Source organism: Fukomys damarensis, unplaced genomic scaffold (genome assembly GCF_012274545.1).
Source record: "Fukomys damarensis isolate Sample0158 unplaced genomic scaffold, DMR_v1.0_HiC HiC_scaffold_11, whole genome shotgun sequence".
Lineage (NCBI taxonomy): Eukaryota > Metazoa > Chordata > Mammalia > Rodentia > Bathyergidae > Fukomys > Fukomys damarensis.
In genome coordinates, this window is record NW_022900923.1 from 9,317,117 (window position 1) to 9,338,542 (window position 21,426).

Here is a 21,426-nt window from a genome sequence, read left to right on the forward strand (position 1 = left end):
TGTCTAGATGTCCCTCCAAGTCTCATGCAGTTATAGGTGGGGTTTTTGGAGGTGGCTGGACCTAGGGTATGTGATGCTGAGATTAAGAATGTGATGCTGGGATTGGTTCACTGTGGGATGCTAGGAATAAAGGTGTGAGTGGTACCACCCCCCCAAGAACCGGTAGCCTGGATCAAAACAAGAGACAGAAAGAGGGCTGTTGTTGCTTGTCACCTGCTACTTGTTGCTTGTTTTCTGCCTTCTGCCTGCCATGGACTGTTTCTCCTCTGTGATGTCCTTCTGCCATGCCACCCTGCCTTGGAGCCAACCTACTATGCACTGAAAACTATAAACTGTGAACTATAATAAACTTTTCCTCCTTTAACCGTGGGTATTGGGTATTTTGTCTCAGCAACCAGAAAAGTAACTAAGACAAACAGTAATTGATGTGGGATCTCTCTGTAGAGGGTCCCTGAGAAAGGACTCCCTAGCTATTGCTTTTTGTTTGTCAATGTGTCTAACCTTTAGCACTGTATGTGAATGAGAGGCTGAATTTCAGCTCCAAACATGGAACACCAATTCCGTACAGTACATTTCATGAATTATTTCAGGAATTTTACAACATAATTTACCACTGTTGACCATGTACAGTGTTTCAAATAAAACTTTAATGAAACAATCTGTAATCTACAAATGTAAATTGAACACTCTGCTCCTCCCTTGGTAACATCTTATAAAAGTTATAGTACAGTATCAGAAGCAAGGTATTGACATTGATAACGATCCACCAATCACATTCAGATTTCCTCAGTTTTATTTACAGTCATTTATGTGACTTTGTTTTCACTTTATCTTCTTTGTTGATTCATGCATTCACCACTAAAACATACTAAACAGTTCCTAATTCTGAATTATCATCTCAAAATTATCATTACAAATGAGAGCATAGACTATGTAATATCTTGGGGTTAGTTTCTCAATACAATTGCATCAAAAAATTTCCAGGTGGCTTCGCTGCGGTCTGGCTGGGAGGAGGGCGGCGTAGTCTCAGGGACGGTGAGGAGACCTCCACCCAGGATAGTTCCCTCTCCCGGAGCCTCTCCCCTCCTGCCCTCCAGTTCCCTCGCCTCCTAGGCCTCTCATATCCGGTGAGGTAGGGCGAGGTGAGAGCAGGCCCCGGGAGGCTGATCGCACTGAGGACCTGCAGTCTCTATCCAGATGACAGAAGTCCTCACAAAACCTGGCTCCCAGAAACTGCTACACCAGCTGAATACCCTGTGGGAACAGGAGGCCAGATGTCAGCCAAGGGTCTGTGGCTTGACTAATTGAATCTGCACAGATAATGGCCTTAGAAGGACTGCAGGACTGAGGGACTTTGAAATGAAAGATCTTCTTAGTTTAACTCAGTTCTTTGGCTTTGATGTGGAAACACTTTCTCTAGCTGTGAATTTACTGGACAGATTCCTGTCTAACATGAAGGACTAGCCCAAGCACCTTGGGTGTGTCGGACTGAGCTGCTTTTATTTGGCTATAAAAATCAACAAAAGAGGAAAGAAATGCCCACTGGCAACTGACTTGATCCAAATAAGTCAGTATTGGTTCACAGTTTCAGTCTTGATGTGAACAGAAAATACTATATTGGAGGTGGTGCGTTGGAAAGTCAAAGCTATCACTACCTTTCAATTTCTACAACTGTATTATTCACTCATTCGAGAGAGCTTGCCATTTGAAAGGAAGAAATAGCCTAAATTTTGAAAGACTAGAAACTCAGCTTAAGGCATGTCACTGCAGGATCATATTTTCTAAAGCAAAGCCTTCTGTGTTGGCCTTGTCTACCACTGCACTGGAGATCCAAGGACAGAGGTGTGGAGAGTTAGAAGGAGTAGAATGTCTTCAGAAACATTCCAGTGAAATGGCAGAGATCTGACCTTCTGGTAAGCACTTGTACTGAAGTGCTTCACCAAGTATTCATCAAATAAGTGTTCCACACCAAACGCTCAGAGGTGAAAGTGGATTGTTTCTGGGTACACTGCATGGCGACTAAAGCACGGTTACTATAGAATAACTCACCTTCCAGCAATTCCTGAAATGGTTTCTTAATTGGTAAATGTGACTGTTATTCTCTGTATAGAGAACATTTTGCATAATTTTCTTCCACTATTGAAGTCTGAAACATTATCTTCAAAGTAAACCATCTGGATGTGGAATAGCAAAAGGGAAAAACTGGTATCACCAATCTAGTCAGCTAATGTTTAAAGGTATTTGCCATACATAAGGTACAACATTTTAAGGGCCAGGTGTGGTGGTCCACGCCTGTAATCCCAGAAATTGGGAGGCTGAGGCAGGAGGATTGCCATGAGTTTGAGGCCAGCCTGGGATACATAGTGAGTTCAAAGTCAGCCTGAACTTCATAGTGAGACCCTGTCTCAAAAATAATTTAAAAAATACACTTAGGAATATATAATTTCATTAAATTAGCAGCTTAGAAAACAACATCCTCTTTAATAACCTGAATTTTTAAAGTAGTGCTGAAGTAATGTTTTTTTAATTACACATTTTGCTAAATGCAGCCCCAAGCCCTAGCTCATTTGAAGTTATAATAAGACCACAAGTTTGATCCATATGTAAACTGAGATGAGAATGATTATGAACTTGAATGTTATACCTAAAGAAAAAGCAGTACAAAGCAGAGGATCTCTTTTGGGTTTCTGAAAATTGCCAGTATTTCTCCACATACTGCTATTGCAACTGGAATACTAGAAAGTAGCTATATTCATAGAAAGCATAAATTCACTCACCACATATATTCTATATGTTCTTGCCATCTAAATTTATTCTTATAGTAATGATTTACCTCTTCCTACTCAGAACTAAATCTTAATATTTAACACATCTACATATGACTATGAAACTTAGGTATGAAAAATTTACTTTTAATGGCTAGTAGTATTTAGATAAACTATTGACAAGTTGGGGGTTTTTGTTCTTTACATAAATAGTATTACTGCCGCCAACAAAAAATTTCTTTGAAGCCTTTTTCAACAACCCAAACCATGGATTCCATAATGTTCTAATGGATTTAAGTTATGAACCCTCAGAACATCATAACTAGGTTAGTATGGTGTTCTCCATCTTGGGAAAACTGCCTAATCAGTATAATGCTATAGTAGGATTGTTTAGAAGTGAATTCATCTGTAAAGCTAAGGGCATAATTGTGAGACACTTAATACAAGCCTGAAAAGGTGAGAAAAATTTTCCAGCTTGTTGGTTGTGTTAAATGTTTCTCTTCACTGCTCAGCGGTAGTGGTGATGAGTATAGCTGAATGTATAATTTGTGTAGTCATTCACCTGTTCTGAGATGATTTCTAGCTTTTTGTTATTACAACAAATAAAGATGCTATAACCATGTGTACAGGGTTTGTGTGAACACAAGTCATCTTTCTGGGATAAACGTCCTAGCGTACAATTTCTGGGCTGTACAGTAATAGCACATTTAGGTTTCCAAAGGGTCTATGCCGTTTTATATTTCCCCAAAGCAATATCTGAGTGACCAGTCTCTCTGCATCCTCTCCAGCAACTGATATTTTCATTATTTTTTGTTTTAGGCATTTTCATTGGGACTTTCCTGAAGCCTCCAGCAACATGAACTTCACAGGTTCCCAAGGGAGCTTTCCACTTATTCTCTATGAGGCTGTGATCTGCCCCTTCATAATATCCCCAACCTGGCCCCATTCTGCTCACCCTCACTGTGTCAACACCCCTTTTCTCACTCTCAGGAATGCTCCTTTTTCTGGGTTGGCATCCTTAGTCCAATTACTTCTGCAAAGTCATGTTTTGCATACCCTTTGTCATCATAACCTTTCCTTCTCTTTCACTGAACAAATCATCTTTCTTTAGGACCTTCTACAATGATAGACTGTCCTAGGCCTGGGAAAATACAGACAGATAAGGTAAAGAAATAAGGTTCCATCTCCCAAGATGAACCACTCTACAATGCACAACCTAGTAAGTGTTATTTATAGAGCTGTAAACCAACAATAACCAATATGGCGAGTACTGGTCATCAAGGACCAACTTTATTATTCATGAAGATCTGATTCGCTTTCACAGTATGTGCACAGAAATGAAAAATAACTTCACTGACATGCAATTAAAATACACAGTGATAGCATGGATTGTAGAGTTGTGGGCTAGAATGGGGCCAGGGGAGGGAAAGCTGTGAGAAAGAGAGGCCTCCGGGTGGAAAGGTCAGCAGAGGTAGGCATCCCAAGCAGTGGGATTAGTGGGGCACAGGAGTGCAAATCTGAGTGATCTGAAGCAATCAGGAGCATCAGTTAACCTGTGCATGATGTGGGACTGCTGAAGCCTAACTCATGAGGGAAAAAGGCAGAATACAGGTAGGAGAAGGAATAGGGAGGCCTCTTTGGATTTGTTAAGGAACAGGGATTCTGTCCTGCAAATAACAGGGCACAAAGCCAGTGCAGGGCAGGTCAGTGTTCTAAGCAAAATAGGTTTCTTTGGTAGCTGTGGGGAAGAGGAACATGAGAGGGACAAGACTGAGAAAAGTATCAGGTCAAAGCTACTGCAATTGTCCATCTGAGATGTGCTTGGGTTGAAAGCTAAGGAAGGAAGGCATGGAAAGTCTCTTAAGAAATAATTCCAAGGCAGAAATTATGATTGGGTATTGATTCTGTGAGAAGTGAAGAAAGAAGTATATTTCACAAGGAAATATGAATTAAGAAACATAGGAGGATTAAGTATTTGTTTGTTTAAAGGTTACAAGGACAGAAGAAAGAGATCTTTGAAGGAATAATTAAAATTTGGGATTATTAAATCTAAAGGGAAATCTGACTCTTTTGACTTTTACTCATATGGAAAAATACCAAATTGAAGATTGTAGTCACATCTTCTTCATTTTTCCCAAAGGAAATCTCTCTAGTAGACACATGCATAATATAGGTCAGCAAGGTGAATAATTTTTGAGTTAATTTTAAGCATTTATAACTGAGTTAATTTTTAAGCATTATAAAGGACCATTAAATTACAAATGCAAATTTATGACACAATAAAGGCTGCATTTCAAGTCAGTTGTGGGGAGGGGAAACCTGTAATGAATAGATACTTTTGGGACAAAAGAATACTGTGTGGAAAATTATTAGTTGTTTCCTTTACTGAATATAGTGGTATAAATTATAAAGCAATTAAAGATTTTGGTGTAAATATATTTACTAGAAAACCAGAAGAAAATGTATGAATTCTTTATAATCCAAGAGAAGGAACTTCTTTGTGACTCAAAATCCAGAAGGAATAGGAAAATGTTAGATTAATTACACAAAATACTTAATATTAAAAAACTATTGTTGATAAAAATCATAATAAGCAAAGTAAAAGACAAATGATGAATTGAGAAAAAAATTTTTTTACCTGTATGACAAATGATGGGGGTAATAAAATAGGAAAGGGAAAAAACAATCACTCTGTAGGAACATGGGCTGGAGAAAGCAGTTCACACACAAAGAAATGTAAATATCTCTTAACTATTATTATGGCTTATATCTAGATGTCCCCCAAAGCCTCATGCGGTCATAGGTGGCATTTTCCAGAGGTGGCTTGATATCCAGTGTGTGATGCTGGAATCAAGGATGTGATGCTGGATTGATTCCTGGTGTGATGTTAGGAAAAAAGGGTGTCCCATTCTGAGTGTGAGGGCTGAGTGGGTAGCCTGGGTAGGCTATATGGGAAAGAAAGTGGGCTGATGCTGTTGCTTGCTTCTATTACTTTGCTTGCTGCTTTACTGCCTTTGGCCTGCCATGATCTGTTTCTCCTCTACAATGCCCTTCTGACACGACACGCTGCTTTGGAGTCAGCCAACTATGCACTTAAACAGCTAAAACTCTGAGCTACAATAAATCTTTCCTCACTTAACTTTGGTGTTAGGTATTTTATCTAAGCAATGAAAAAAAAACTAGGTTTTGCTCAGACTAAGAGAAATTCAAATTAGAAATTAGAAATACACCGAAGTATAGTTGTTTCGTCTATAAGATTAATATTACAAATGAAGACTATCACTAGTGGAGGAAGTATAATTTTCTACAGGTGTCTTAAGAAGGTGATTCAGGTATGTCATATGACACAGGATGTGTAAACATGACCCTTCCAGTCAGAGACGAGAGGAAGGCAAGGATCTCTTAGTACTGTGTCTATAAGGTCACAAACTGCAAGAACTTGACAAATTCAGCTAATAACACTAACTTTAAACTTGGCAAAATAAATATTATTACCCTACAGGAAATACTTACCCATCTTCTGCAAAAAAAGAGCAACTTCTTAGGCAGGTATGGTGGTACATAACTGTAATCCCAGCTCCAAGGGAGGCTGAGACACAAGATCACAAGTTCCAGTTCCAGTCCTACCTGAGCAACTTAGCAAGACCCTGTTTTGAAACAAGTAAAAAGCTCTGGTGATAGAGCTCCACAGTAGAGCACCCCTTGTTTTGGTCACGGGTAAAGGGAAAAAAAACCAAAAACAAATCTTCTTAAGATCCCTGGTCATTGGATGCAAACTTCTGTTTCACTTGCACCATGTCCTATCTTATTACATGCAAAATCTGGTACAGGAAGAGATTCTTGAGCCAGAGAAAATTTCATACGTATTTACGAAAGGTAACTTACACCTTCAACAGTTTGAAATAGGTCAATAATTTATCCTCTTTTCATTCTAGTTAGATTCCTAAATGTCTTTTTAACAAGCTACAGCTTTCTCAGCCCCCAAAACAAATACCTTCAGCTAAATTAAACATATCACTTTCAAAAGCAAAACAAAGAATAAAACTGTTCCACTGGATGCAAGCAAGAATTTCCATTTGTGAATAAAGCACCAATTCAACAGATTGCCCTGATCATTTCTTTGCTAAACAGTTTGCTCTCCAACCCAAGAAGTCAGTGTCTTCATCCACACTGCCGCTGACAATCACAGATATTCCTTTACTGTCTTTCTTCACTTCTGGAGCTCCTGTTGCACGTCAGACACTAGACATACAGCAGTGCATTCAACAGACAAAAACGCCTGCCCCTTTCTCATGGGAGATGGACAGACAGTTGTAAAAAGTCAATAAAATTCACCATATTTCAGATGGTCAGGAGTGTAATGAGAAGAGAGGGAGAGATAGAGAGAGACAAATATAGATAGAGGCAGAGGTAGAGGTAGAGGTAGAGGTAGAGAAACAGACACAGGAAAAACGCTGAGGTGAGGCCATAAAGGGCAACATCCTGCAGGGCCGTGTGCACCACTGCAAGGACTGAGTGAAGCAAGAAACTGACCACTAAGAGCAGGACAGCTGGCAGAAAAGTGACTGATGTAACACAGTTACCACTCAGAGACACTTAGGCTGCGATGCTGAGGACAGCCTGAGGAGATGAGGGTGGAAACAGGCAGCTTTTGCCACCATCCAGGGGAGGATCAGAATGGGAGCTTGAGAACTAGAATATAGCATTAGAAATGGCCCCCCAAAAAGGTCAGATTCTGAATACATTTTGAAAGTAGAACCTACAGTATTTATTTATAGACTTAAATCTGCGATCTGAGAGAAAAGATAAGAGCCAAGCAAAGCCCTGAAGTTTTTAGCCCAGCCAACTGGGAGGACAGAATTTCCACTAATCAGATGAGAAGCAGTGACAGGAGAAGTCAATTTAGGGAGGAAGATCAGGAGCTGTGCTCTGGATGTGATAAGTTTGAGATCCCCATTATACATACAAACCCAGAGTCCTCAAAGGGATAGGAAGTTAGTTTGAGTCTGGAGTTCAGGGGTGTGGTCCAGACTAAAGGCAGAAATGTCAGAGGTGTCCATGTGTAAATGGAATTTACCGAGAGGGACTTCCATTAAATGAATTGTCCTGGGCACGTCACTAGTCCTCAAAAAGAGGTAGAATTAGAAACCGAGAACATAAAAGCCAGGAGAGTGAGGAATCTAGGAAATCAGCAAGGACTGGCACTAGGAGAAGGTCCTTACTTCTCTAAATGAGTCAGACTTCATACAGCGACCTGGAATCACAGAGCACAGATGAAGCTCAAGCCTGCTTTCATATCACTTCCTGTGGTCCCCCTGAGGTAGAGGAGGAAGAAAAGTTGATCAGGCCCCAGAGAGAAGTCAAACTCTCATGCCTCCAGTGGGTTAGGCTCATGCCCAAAGTGGAGATGGCAGGTGGGTGGCATATCCACACCACCTGCAGGACACTTCTCAAAATGTCAGGAAAGCAGAGGCTTTCCCTTGTGACCAGCAAAGAACACAAAAAGTGAAAAGACAAGCTTTGTACTTGGGCAGTTTGATTCAGGATCACAGCTGAGTTGCACCATATAATGGCTCAGCCCTAGGACAGCTTAAGACCACACGACCATTATATGGTGCAAGTCAGCTGTGATCCCGAATCTTATTACAAGCAACCAGAAACACGGGGCTCAAACTGCCCAAGTACAAAGCGGGTCACCAGCCATTCAAAATACAGGGTGAAAAACTAACAACGATGCTGCATTTCAAACACAGCTCCAGTGCCCCACCTCACACCACTGGATTAGCATCTAATTATATCAACCAGCTTTTTACAGATTCCAACTACTTTATGGGACATTTTGATGATAAAGAGAAATTTTTAAATGTCCATAAAAAATGTTCTTGGGTTAAAGAATCTCAGGCCTACAAGACTATCATGGACTCTTACAAAACTCTTCACTAAACTTGTTGCATGTGAGCTCCCTGACTGCTTTACAGAGGATCTTGTAGCCCTTGTTTTGCAGCTGAAGATAATATCACCTTGTATGGAGAACTTACGGGGCACCATTCCAAATGGTTTATGTGCATAATCCCACTAATACCTACAAAGCCTTTGTGAGATGGATACATCATATGCATGAGAAAACGGAGATTTTAGAAGATTAAGTACTTGTCCCAGCTCTCAGTTACTAAACCCCAGAGACAGGACCAGAACCCCAGTCCTGGCCTCCGGAGCCCTCACTGTCAGTCCAAGTGTCACCTCTCCTGTTGGGAAGGGTTTCCTGTGATTGAAAACTGGCACTCCACTCTTACAGTCCCAAATTCCACAATCAGACCACACGGCACATGTGATGTTATATGATTTCTAATTGCTATATTTAACTTTCTATTGATATGAAAAGTATCTTTAAAAGCACATATTTTATTTAATTTAATTTATTTATTTTTTTGAGACAGGGTCTCACTATGTAGCTGAGACTGACCTGGAACTCACTTTGTAGCCCAGACTGGTCTCGAACTCACAGCGATCCTCCTGCCTCAGCCTCCTGAGTGCTGGGATTACAGGCGTGTGCCACACATTTTATTAATAAATACCTACTCCCAAAGGACTCCCTCATCCACTTCTGAAACACTGGCTAAAAGCTTTCTTGCCTTTTATGATTCTTTTTCTAACATGGATAAACTGATTTCAGCCCTGGAAGATTATAAGAATGGATGATTGATATATGTATATACACTCTAATTGCTCCAATTTTCCCAATTTTTTCCTACTTGTGCATTCCTGGGTTCAGGAATCATACTATCCTCGTCTCATACTTATATCTGCCAATCAAAGCTTCCCAACTTTGCTACTGAAATGAATGCAAAGTTATGTATCTTGGCAACTTGGGCAGTTTATCGGGCAGAGACGACTTGAGTGAGGATCATTCACGGCAGTCCAGAATGTTTATCTTTAAAAAGATTTCATGTCCATTTTGCATCCTATAGCATTCACAGTTATTTTTAGTATAAAAAGGATGTTTTAAATTATTGAATTATCAGCTGAATGAGAATAAAGATCCTTTTGTCTATCACTGTATCACCTCGCCAGGGCATTTCCTCAAGATTTACTGAACACATAAATAACTGATGCTCCGGGGTGTAGGTTGGAGTAAGCATCTTTTTCTGGTACTGAGGTTCAAAGCACAACTCCCACCAGGACACGACCCTCTTGTGTGGGGGGTGACACGCTACTGAGGTTCCTGATTGGGAGCTGACAGAAAAGTTGGTAGAAGCAACCATCAAGCAGTCCCGGCCCACTGTAGAGATTGAAGTTGGCGACATCTGGAAAGCTCCATGGCTTTCTTGTGGCTGAGTTACTATTAGGTGCAAATTCCTACACAGGTCACGTGTATGCAATTTTCTCACTGATGATTTTGCTTTCGGTAAATGTACATATATTTTGAATGTACAAAAGGAACTCAGAAGGCAACAAGAAAATGTGACGAAACGGGTAAGCCTTTCAAGATGCAAACATTTTCTCCCACAGCATGTGTTTTGCAGCCCGTCTGGGGATACCTTGTTTGCCTGAAGCAGGGCACATACCGTGTTGTTTGTGCAAGCGCAATACAGCCCAGCTAGAGGGAAAGGTGGCAACGGGACAGAGTTGAAAAAATCAGGATCCAATTCTCAGATATGTTCTAATTTAGGCTGGTTCTAGAAGGTTTTTCAGTCTGCTTTCTAAGTATTTTTATGAGCCTGTCTGTTCCCTTTTTGCTGGAGGGACTAGTCTTGGCCCAGATAAATGAAAAGCACTGAATACATAGGCACTGTTCCCGACATATTTACCATGAGGAGGAAGGGCAGGAGGGGAAGAGCACAGAAAGACAACATCTGCTGCTAAGCCAACTGCCAAATTCATGGCAAGAAGCACTTGGCTGGTGCCTCCATTTGTCAGAAAGCTGCCTCCTGTGTAATGCTGGCTCTCTGGTTCATCTTCCTGGGATGAGGGGAGAAAACATGGCTCAGTACTCTGAGCAAGACAGCTTGAAAAATGTATTTTTTATAAAAAGTGAATAAGCCAAGCAAACTGTTATAAGGTAAATATCCCAGTAACGGCAGGGCTTTCAAAGTATATTCCAAACACCTGTAATTTGTATATCATACCACTAGTCTCAAAATTGCAACTGGGATTCTTAATTAGGTAACAGTGCCATTTATTAAGGAAGCTGAATTTTCCCCAAAATTACTTCACGGTCTTGGAAAAGAGTTTGCAGTGATGGATAAGATTGAGGACACATTCTTTGAAGCACAGTGGCCACAGAAAATCTTAGCATAAAGTGTGACCCAAGTTTCTGCCTTCTGCACTGAGTACTACAGGCAAAAAGCAGGAAAAGGTGAAGTTCCTTCCTAAAATGAGCTAACATCCTAGGCAGGCAGATAAAACCTAAGTTAGAACAAGAATTAACCAAGAGCATCTGTGAAAGGCTAAAATTTGCAAAATCACCAATCAAAAGTAAGGAAGTAAAATAAAAAAGAGTAGCGTGGATGGTGTATGATAAACGCATCAACGAATAAGAGCTAAAGAAGGCCCTGAGTGGTGGAACTTCTTGTGAAATTCTGAAAGGTGAAACAGGGCGTGCAGCTAAAAGCGGTGCAGGGTGGAAGGGCAGGAAGCCCCGCTCGAACATCTGCGTCATCAGACATGCTCCATAGTATGTTTCTAATGAGTGAGTGGCCCTGAGTCCTTTTCAGGCTATCTGAGCCTCAGTCCCCTTATTTATGAAGTGGGAATAAGGCCACCAGCCGTCTCGCCAGAAGTTGGTACCAACAGCACACTGCGTGCGAATGCTCCTACAGAGAGCCTCCTCTGCCACCTCGATGTTCCCAGAGAAGGGCACAGCCCTGGCACAGGGCCCAGAAAAGGACCACAGCTCAATGCCTGTGGATGAAATGGGGTTGGAAAAAGTTGCCCCATCACATAAGTGACATGGTTTCTCCTCACACTTGCATCGTCATCTGCCTGCTAAAACCTTACCCATGCAGGGAGAGTTTCAATATTCCTTCCTCAAATAGAATTGACGCCAACAAACTCCTTACAATGTGCTCCTTCCCAGGTAAAGAGCAGCGCTCGGCCCAACCTTGGCCTTCTCGCTGAGCCTGACAGTGAGGGTGGGTGTGCTTGTTCCCTTCCGACAGCCTCTGTTTCCCCTCATCTACTTCCCCTTCCTATTTTCCATTCATTTTATAGTCCCCTCAGTAGGACTTTTGCCCACCCCTGTTCTACTGAAAACGTCACTGGGTCTCTTCCATATGCTAAACCCAGTGGTTCTGATCAGCCATCTATCTGCCTGAGGTCTCTACAGCGAGGTTCTCTTCGCCCGTTTTTCTCGGTGAACTGCATTGATTCCATGACTTCCAACATCGGACTGATATGCAGACGGCCCAGGCCCTTTATCTGCCCTGAATCACATTTGTAATTTCCGAATGTTTCCAGAACATTCCCTCCAGCCGCCTCAGACTTCATACCTATAAAGCTGAGTGTACTCCACTCTCTCCAGTTTCTAAATTTATTCCAAATTTGCTCCCCTAAGTAAAACAATGAACCACAATAATCCCTGAGTCTTCTCTTGCTGGCACTTCATCTACGAGACGTCACACCCTATCCTTTCTCACCTGCTAAATTTCTCTCAAACAGGGTTCCCTCTCTCAGGCCAACTAGCACAGCCTTGGTTTAGAGATCGTAATTGCTAACTTCTCTCGAAAAGCTTGTACAGTAAGTTCCGTGCCTCAGAATACGTGTACAGTAGCTTGGAGACATCTCTTCTTTTGATTTGTCTCATCTATTGTAATAATAATAATAAAAAAAAAATCACTGAGCAAAAGGTTTCCCACCATTTTAAGCAGAAATGTGTGGCAAACCCTTATTATCGAAAGTTTAGGAAATAGAATACACCAATTAACAACAAAAAGTACTTGTATTCAGCTAATGTAACTCTATTCTCTGCTTCTCAGGGTTGAGAGTAATCATCGCTCAAAGCGTCTCTTCCTTCTGGGAACACAGGGGAGCTATGTTTCCGGCTTTCCCGGTCAGTAGGTAGAGTGTGGCTGCATCCTCGCAGCAGGCCTCGCCAATGAGAATTTCCACACACAACCCTCCGTGCTTTCACCTTTCCATGCTTCGGCGTAACACCCATCAGCATCTTGGAAGGCATGTGTGGAAGGTGACAGCACAATGTCCTTGAGTCACTGCCCATAGGAATGCCACTTGCCTCCGGTCAACACGCTTTGAATTTCAGTTGAGCAAAAAAAAAAAAAAAAACCAAAAAAAAAAAAAACCTCCACTGTATAAACCCACAGGTATTTAAATTGTAGTGTTACAATGGGAACAACTCCAGTTAACACCCAATCCTGAACTACATCGATGAATTACCCAGGACAGTAAGCCATTCGTTGCATTTTGTGTCGGATGTATTCACAACCACAGAGATCTTGCCACAGTTCTTTCTGCTGTGTGTGACTCAGTAAACATGTTCATAGCATGTTAACTGCAGGAAAAGTGGAAAGCGCAGTGGTGGCACATGAGAGCGAGCAAGGCTTTCTAGTTCATCTTAGGGCGTTTGAATCAGCAGGTCTTTAACTCTTGGAAATTTTACAAAGTGGAGACTTTATCATCCCATATGGAAAGCTAATTGCTTTCCTTTTTAATGTATTTATTGTTAGGCCAGTCTGCACACTCTTCTGAGCAGAATGATGATTAGCTGATGAAATGGTCTCATCCTGTCGACTGGAACCAATAGATAGCAGAAAGCATTTGAAAAGGGACTTTAACGGCCAGCACACACCAGAAAGGGATGTGTGCTTCAATCTTTTTCGCTCATCCTATGGAGCTGATCCAATTAAACTTTCTTCTTAACAGTGTTTCTCTAGTCTACACAGCAAAACTGGCTAGAAAAATGGGAGGACCAAGGGGGAAAGACTGTCATCAGACTCAAAGAGAACTGGATCCCCTGTCAGCTTCTCTAGAGCTAAAATGGTACCAGCTTCACTCTCAAAAAATTTCGGAAACTTCCAAATACATTTCTATAGAGCTGCTATTTTTTTTTCCTACCAAGATTACTGTCTCCCACCCAAGTTCTAACCAGGCCGGACCCTGCTTAGCTTCCAAGATCAGCTGAGGTCGGGTGTGCTCAGAGTGGTACGGGTGCAGACTGTATCAGTTTATTGTCTCCCTTTTCAGCAGATATACCAAGTTCTAACAGATTGTTGGGAAGTGTGGGGTGCCATCAAAACCTCCTCCAAGAAACAACTATTTCAGACTTTTTGATACATTAAGCATTTAAAATAAATGAAAATGCACTTCACTGAAATCTGGTGGGTGACAGAAATGAAAGCCAAAATCACTTCCTATTTCGCCTTCGACTGCTCTGGCTTTTAAACCAATTGCAGAGTCTCGCAGTTTTGCTCTATATGAGGAAATATTTATTCTCTGGCTAGAAAAATATCTCAACCACTCTTCCAATATTTATTATAAAACAAAAATTAGCTTATTCAGTATAGTGAAGAGTGGTTGGGAAAAAGTGGCGGATGCTTCAGCCCTAATACAGAAACCCCTTAAACTAGTTAACCAACCAAGTCTCTAATCTTTGCAAAGTGCCGAATTATCTTTAAAATTCAGCAGCACAATCCATGGTCTCATGTAGCTCAGCTCTCAGCTGCAGTTCATTTATTCATTTAGTGTCATATTTAACCTAAGCAGCTGTTTCCACAACCCAATCAAAGCTGGCTATCCTATATTTTCCTCGTGCTTTATAATCACACACTGGGACTTTGTACTGGGAAAACAGCCCTTGTGACAAAATTTTCATGGTACTAATTTTATGGTTAGAAGAAGCAGCAGTGGAAGAGAAGGGGCAGGCGAGAAGCCACTATGATGATGGTGTTCATCAGCTTTCCACTGCTGTGACCTGGGCCTGAAGAAATAAAAAAATAAGAAAGGATTACTTCAGCTCACAGTTGCTTGGCCCTGTTGCTCTGTGCCTGTGGAAGAGCAGTGCATCATGGCAGGAGCATGCTGTGGAGGAAGCTGCTCACTTCTGGGTGCCAGGAAGCAAACAGGAAGGGAGGAGAAGTCAGCGCCCCGCCCTCCCCTTTGCGAGCACATCCCCAATGACCTAACTTCCTCCCGCCAGGATGCACACCCTCCAACAGCACCACAGGCGGGTTCGCAAGCCTTCAGGGGACATTCAAGATCCAATAAAATCATTAATGCCGGTGGAAAGGGTGCAGAAATGTGACAGAGCTGTCTGTTTCACAGGGTCGGCGGTCCTATTCCTCAGTGATGGGGACACAGGTAGAGGTTCTCAGTCTGTCTCAGGCGCAGGCAGATGGATGTGGTCCTGGGTGACACCTGAAGTCCCTTCAAGCCTTATAATGCCATAGTCCCCTGAACAGCAAACTGCAGTTCAAAGGTGAATGGTTATGAAAAAGTCGTTCAATGAGAAATCAGTTGTCACAAGGAATATTAAAATGAAAAGGAACGCATGATCTTGAAAATAACCCTCCAAGTCACACAGAATTTCTTTGGATGCTGATGCAACTTCAAAATCTATCAAAAGCCATTTAACTTCAGCTTGGCAAAAAACTTCTTTATTTCTCAGGAGTGAGAATGAAAGCTTTCCAGAAATAATTTAACCCACTGAAAAGCAAATCAGCGGCCTACATTGAAGGACCTTGGCTGTGGACAGCAACAGAATATTCTTCCCGTGTTTATCACATGGCTCCCAACAACAGCAACAGTCTGGAAAACTACATGAAATTTGTTAACTGGTTTTCCGATTATCATTTTTACTTCTCATCATGCACACATTCACAAATCATTCTTTCCTTCCTAGAGTCAAGAAGAATGATGGCTTGTGTATGTTTAGATCACCAGAAGACTCTGGCCATAAAGTAAAAGAAGAAACATGAATTCCTAAGATTAAAATGTTCATGACCTCCTTCTTCCTCCAAATAACATTTACAGATGCAATAATCTAGGAAGTGAAAATATTTGTCATACAGATACTATTTTCTTCCTATAGCAAATTTAAAATTCTTTTTTTTTTTCAATTTTTATTTTTGTACAGGTGCATGTTTGCACTGCATACCAATTCCATTCCTCACGGAGAGCTGGTACACGAACACACACCTCAATTCTTTTTCAGCCCATCATCTCCTTCCCCTCCCCTCTCCCTCCATTTCTTGGTCTCCTTTTTTTTTGCAAAAGATCTCTCCCCCAAATTTATTTTAAAGTAGTTTTTCTATTCAATCATCACAACCACCACTATTTTTTTTTTTGGCTGCCCTCAATGCACAGAGACACAAAGTTATTCTTCTCTGACCACTGACTTGACTACAAACAGTGTTACCTGCACCTAAGCCAGGCTGCCCAGATCACATTTTAGTGACCTGTGTGCCAGTTTAGAATTCATGAAGTCTCTCAGGGAGCAGAAATCCAGAAACAACACTGGAAACCCATGAAGTTCCTCATCTCCCGCAGGGACACAAGGCCAGCACAGAACATCCTCAGTGTCCTAGTGGCTTGGGCTGCTGTGACAAAACACCATGAACTGGAGAGCTTACACAGCAGAAATTTATTTCTCACAATTCTGGCCTGAGCGGTCCGAGACCAAGTCCCAGCAATTCAGTGCCTAGGCGAGAGCCCTCCTCCTGGCTTGCAAAAGGCCTCCTTGCCTCTCTTCTCCCATCCCTGTTACACCATCGGAACATAACTGTCCCCCCAAAGCCCTGTCTCCAAACATTATCACACTGAGTTTCAAGATGTATGCGTGGAGGGGACACGAACATTCAAGTCCATCCCACCCAGAATGACCCATTCACCTGCCCTGTCCTCCCACCCCTTCCTACGCTCAGTGGCTGGCTACTTTCTTTGTGCAGCATCTGTCCCTTCCTAAATTAAGGTCTCCGCCCCGAGCTGCCTAGGCCATGGTGCCATCTTCCTGTCACTGTTCCACCTTCTCCGCCTGAGGCCCGGGCCCAGCCGGTCACTCAAAGCACACATCTAACTTGCTTGTTCAGGTTCTGAGTCTGGTCTGTGCCTCCCACCACTGTGTCCTCATCAAACATCAGGTCTAGATGAACGCCTAAAGCTGCTGGGTCCACAAGCACCGCGCCTCCAGGCCTGACCCACGGCGCCTTTAGAGCGAGCCTCTGAAGCTGGCCCCTCTCATCTCTCATCACTTGCTCTGCCTCAGGTGACAGAACAGACCCCAAACCTAGAACCACCTCGCTCTGACTTCCTTATCTTCCTCAAGCTAACCACAAGCCTCCAGTCCAAGCCCCGAGTTACTCTACATGTCTCCAATGAAAGCATTTTTTGGAAAAGTGAGGTAAAATATACGCGACAACCATGATGCCACCCAAACGCTGTGTTAGCGTACAGCTTAGTGGTATCAACTACATCGACACTGTCGTACAACCATCATGGTGATCCGGAACCCTATTCATTCTGCAAAACTATATAACCTTGTGTGTGTTACAGGGGTGTAACTCCACGCTACAGTGCAGCTCTGTGGTACAGTGCTTGCTTAGTATGCGCAATACCCTGGGTTTGATCCCTAGCAGCACAATAATTAATTAAATAAAAATAAACACAGGTTAAAAAAAAGAATTCACTGTTTCCTCCATCCCCCAAAGACACATGATTTTGATTTAAAGTTGTTGCATAAAACAAGCCTGGTTCAACCCATGGGCACTGAAGAACAGACTTTTAAGAGTTTATGCAGATACAATCTCTTTTAAAGGGACCTCTATAATGAAAACTATACTACTCTGATAAAGGAGATCAAAGATGACATCAAAAAATGGAAAGATATCCCCTATTCCTGGATAGGCAAAACCAGTACTGTCAAAATAAGTACACTACCAATTATGTACCGATTTACTGCAATCCCAATTAAAATACCAACAGCATTCCTCACAGAATTAGAGAAAACTTCTCCAGGGAATTAAGATTAGAGGTGAATCAATGCCACACGGCAGTTAAATCTCCCATCCCAACCAAACTCCTATTTCACTGCCACTAGGATATCAAACAATGAACTGTGTGGTCTGTGTGGCACCTGCTCAAAGAACACCATGGTTCTTTTCTTGTTGCTGAGACAAAACACCCAACACCCAAAGTTAGAGGAGGAAAGGCTTATTTAGCTCACAGTTTGTACAGGTTTCAGTCCATAATCGGCTGGCTCCAAGGCAGGGTGGCATGACAGAGGGGCATCGCAGGGAAGAAACAGTTCATAGCAGCCAGAAAGCACACTGGAGCTAGCGGTAAAATACAAGCCGCAAGCATCAACCTTTTTTTTCCCCCTTATCCAAGCTACCCACCCTTACGCTGGCTCACACCCACACCCAAGGTGGGGCAGTTTAAACCTAGCATCAACCTGAATCAATTCCTGCAGCACATCCTTGATCCCAGCAGCACACACCCTAGATCCAGCTACTTGTGAAAAAAACCACCTATGACCACTGAGGACCATAACCATGGTCCTGCTCATTTGTGGCTTATTTACAAACCTTCTGTTCCAGCACCTTTAAGAGGAAACAAACACAAGGAAAACAAATAACATTTATGAACTCCATCTGCAACCTGTCTAACAGATTCAACTTTGCCAATGGGGTAACAGATATTGTATTAACGTTGCAAATACTGAAAGAGTGAGTCATGTGATTATTTTTGAGATGCCCTTTATCCCTTTATCTGTCTTAACTGTGGCTCCAAAAGAATCAGATGTCTTCAGAATTCTTTGTACAATCTGTGCCAATGAAACCTGGACCACTAAGTCACAACTGTGTAGAGGATGAAAGACAGGAGCTGCAAATTACTAGGCTCAGGGAAGCTCTTTACACCTCTGCTTGCTGATGCTAGGTATCCAAATCTCATCCTCAAAGGTGAGTCAACTTGGTCACCAGCAACATAAAAGAGCCATAGATTTTCAAAAATACTAAAGAATCAGAATAATGGCATGCCTATTATCAGATCACAGATCTGATCAGATCATCAATGAAACTAGAAAGCAATGGCAAAAGAACTACAGAAATAATGTAGACATATGGAAACTGAACAATACACTCCTGAATAATCAACGAGTCACTAAAGAAGGAAGAAATTAGTTTGTAGAATCAAAGGACAATTGCAAGCATGGCGTTCCAGAACTTATGGGACACAATGAAAGCAGTCGTTGGAGGGAAGTTTATAACTGTGAATGCCCACATCAGAACAACAGAGGAGCCCAAATAAATAACCTAATGATCAACCTCAAGGTCCCTGAAAGACAAGAGCAATCCGAATGCATAGCTAGTACAGCCAAAGCTAGTACAAGGAAGGAAATCATGATAATTAGACCAAAACATTTTTATATATATAAAGAATCAATAGATTGGGGAGCCGGTTCTTGGAAAAAACAAACGAAAAAGACAATTTAGCCAATCTTACCAAAGGAAGGAAAAGACCCCTATCGGTGCAATCAGAAATGAAAAAGATGAAATCCATAATGGACACCATCAAAATCCGGAAGATTAGTAATAACTACTTTGAAAACTTGTACTCCAATAAATTGGAGACTCCGGAAGGCAAAGATAGATTTCTAGATGCCTGTAAGTTACCCAAACTGAAGAAAGCTTAAGTGTCATATGGATTCTCGTATATGAGAAACCCAAAATATAAATGAAGAGCAAAATAAAAAAACAGACAATAGGAAGTAGAGAGACAGGCCTTTTGCAAATGAGCAGAGGACCAAGGGATGGATGGGAGGGAGAGGAAGGGGAGATAAAAGAATTACGATGTGTTCTCTACATGTAACCAACTCTTACAAGGAATATGATCATTACGTACTACAAACATGTACTAAAAAATTTGACAAAAATAAAATCTAAATAACCCCGAGGTAGTTCAATAACAGGCAATGAAATCGAGGCCCTAACAAAAAACCTAGCCACTAAGAAAAGCCCAGGTCCCTGTGGATTCACCATTGAATTCTACATGAACTTCGAGGATGATCTGACTTCAGTGCTCCTCAAAGTCTTTAATGAAACTGAAGGAGTTGCACTGCCAGACTCATTCCTGGAAGACAGCATTCGCCTCATTCCAGAACCAGACAGGGCCAATTGCTTTAATGAATACAGATATAAAAACCTCAACAAGACATGTACCGGAAAAACAGAATGCAACACGTTATTAAAAAGATCTTACATCACGACCAAGGAGGCTTCATCCCAGGAATACAAGGGTGGTTCAACATGCACAAATCAGTAAATGTAATGCGTCCCATAAACAGAAGCAAGGGCAAAGGTCACGTGATCTCTTCAATACATGCGGCAAAACCTTTAACAGAATTGAACACATATTCTTCACTTAAAATGGAGGAAAACAGCTATAGAAGCACCTTATTTCAATCTGATAATAGCCATTTATGAAAAATCTACTGTCAGCATTAAATGGTTAAAAAAATGAAAGATTTTCCTCTAAAATGAGGAACAAAACAAGGATATCCACTATTGCCACTGCTATTCAATATAGTACTCAAAACGTCAGCCAGAGCAATCGGACAAAAGAAAGAAATAAAAGAGATACTCACAGAAAAAGGAAGAAGTCAAACTACAGTATCCTTACTCACAGGTGACATGATCCTCTACATAGAAGACCCCAAAATTCCACCAAAAGACTCTTAGAGCTAACAAATAGATTCAGTAAGATAGCAGGATACAAAATCAACACACAAAAATCAATAGCATTACTGTATACTGAGACAGAGAAATTAAGAAAACAATGCCATTCACAATAACTTTCAAGAAAATTAAATATATAGGAGTTAACCTAACAAAGGAAGTAAAAGATCTCTATAATGAAAACTATAGTACTCTGATAAAAGAGATCAAAGAAGACACTGGAAAACGGAAAAATATCCCCTGTTCCTGGACAGACAAAACCAATCTATCAAAATGGGCATACCACCGAAACTGATACACAGATTTACTGCAATCCCAATTAAAACACCAACAGCACTCCTCACAGAATTAGAGAAAATAATCCTAAAATTCATATGGAAAGAGAAGAGACCCAGAAGAGCCGCAGCAATCCTAGGCAACAAGAGCAAAGAAGGAGGCATCACAATCTCAGATTTCAAAGTGACAATATATATTACAATGCATACTAAATTGTATTACAAAGTATACCTGAAATATATTACAAACGTATTACAGACTTATAATGATGACAAAAGCATGGCACTGGCACAAAAACAGACACGTGGATCACGGGAACAGAATACAGGTGTAGAAACAACTCCAGGGATATTCAGCCACCTGACAAAGGAGCCAAACACACACTGGAGGAAAGACAGCTGCTTTAATTAGCAAGTGGTGCTTGGAAAGCTGACTTTACACAGGCAGAAGACTGACTCTAGACCCATATCTTTCACCACCATGTACTAAAATAAAAGGAACACAGATCAAAGGCATAAATATTAAAACAGAAACAATCTGCTGGAAACTAAAATAAGGCAAAATTCTTGAAAACAGGCATAGGCAAAGATTTTCTGAACAGAATCTCAACTGCACAAGAAATAATATTTAAAAATCACCAAATGGGCTTATATCCAATTAAAAAGCTTCTGCATAGCAAAGGAAACAACCAAAGTGGAAAG

The 21,426-nt window shown here is 41.4% G+C and overlaps 1 protein-coding gene and 1 pseudogene across 2 annotated transcripts in view; one reads left to right on the plus strand and one right to left on the minus strand.

Moving 5' to 3' along the window:
- Positions 1-21,426, minus strand: part of Pld5 (phospholipase D family member 5) — a 307,043-nt gene that overhangs the window by 207,566 nt on the left and 78,051 nt on the right. The window lies entirely within an intron of this gene.
- Positions 793-2,079, plus strand: LOC104875214 (annotated as a pseudogene).